Raw genomic sequence first — 1,448 nt, 5'->3', positions numbered from 1 at the left:
TATGTAGGAGCTACTTTGTGGGCACGTTTATAGGACCAAATTGAAGCTTGAAGAGACTCATGGCCCATGGTTTAGCAAGTCCCTTTTGAATATCTGGCCTTTTTAGCCCAGCAATATATGATTATATTTTAGAACTAGTAGCAAGCCTGTAATATGCGAACAAAAAATCCGATATATTTTATTAATTAAAAATTAATTAGAGAATTTTTTTTAAATGACTTATTTAATTTATTATAATTAATTCAGAAAAGATAACATCTAATTTAATGAAAATTTGTTTAGTATTATGAACTTGGGTTGCTTTATTGAAAAAGAATGATCTAATTAGTTTAAATTGATATGTTTTAACATTATTTTGTTACTTTAAAATTCAAATTAAAAAATAGATATTAGAGTTGAGCCTGTGAAAATAAGTTAACAATTTTAAATCTCTTAAAAATTTTACTCTTTCATTCTCTCTCTATCAAAGTTAAAATTAGAATTAATATTACCAAGAGAGATAATGACTATCTCATACATGATGTTTATTCTTATACTGATTATTCAAATTTATTTTTAGAATTAAAAATTTTAAAATATATTTTTGTAAGGATGCAATTTGAGTCCTAAGCCCAAAAGTTAAAAGGATCTATGCTTAAAGAATCCAATACAATGAATTTGTAGAGAGTGGGTTGGAAAACTTAGCTCTTATGAGTTAGGTCATGATTATAGTGGATCCAAATGATAATAAAGTAAAAATCGACTGGTTTTATCTAAGAAAATCGTCATCAGCACAGTCCGAGGAGATCAGTTCTTGTATATAATCCTTAAAGTTGGTTACAAGTACAGCTCTTGTTGCTACAATATTTCTCTCTCAATTCTCCAATCCCTTTCCCTTAGGGTCTTCTTTCTATTTTATTCTATCCTCCTCTTTCATCTCTACCCTCCACGTGTAGATTAGATTGCTGGTCTTGATCCTTGTCCCATTAACACCTTCTTGAAATCTTTGGGGAGTAGCTGTAAGGCTGAAAGTTACTGTTCAGGTATCACTTCCTCATTAATGTGGCAAGAGAGTTAGCTACAAAGCATTCAATGCTGTAGTAGCATTTTTCTCTTAAATATTTCATAGCTCCCATGCCTTCATGACGTGCATCCTTGTCAATAGAAACTCCTAGAACATTGCTTTGGATGACGGGCCGCACCTTCTGACCTCTACCTTGCTTATCCAAGGAAGCATCCCTCCTCGGACCACCTTCCTGGACCATCATGCCTAGATCCCTTCCTTTATTTATTAGTGCCGACCTCTATAACACATTTACCCGTCCTCGGACTACTAGGTGTCCTTGGATCAGGCTCCCGACCCAATATATACTACTGCCCCTTTCATCCTTACAATAGCCCCTTGAAATTCTCCTCTTTTGCTCATCGGGCAAAAAGGAGGATTTCGATATCGCCACAACCACTCTGCA

Source organism: Quercus robur, chromosome 11 (genome assembly GCF_932294415.1).
Source record: "Quercus robur chromosome 11, dhQueRobu3.1, whole genome shotgun sequence".
In the NCBI taxonomy this organism is placed as follows: Eukaryota; Viridiplantae; Streptophyta; class Magnoliopsida; order Fagales; family Fagaceae; genus Quercus; species Quercus robur.
The sequence above is the reverse complement of the archived record's forward strand: the minus strand, read 5'-3'. Positions refer to the sequence as shown.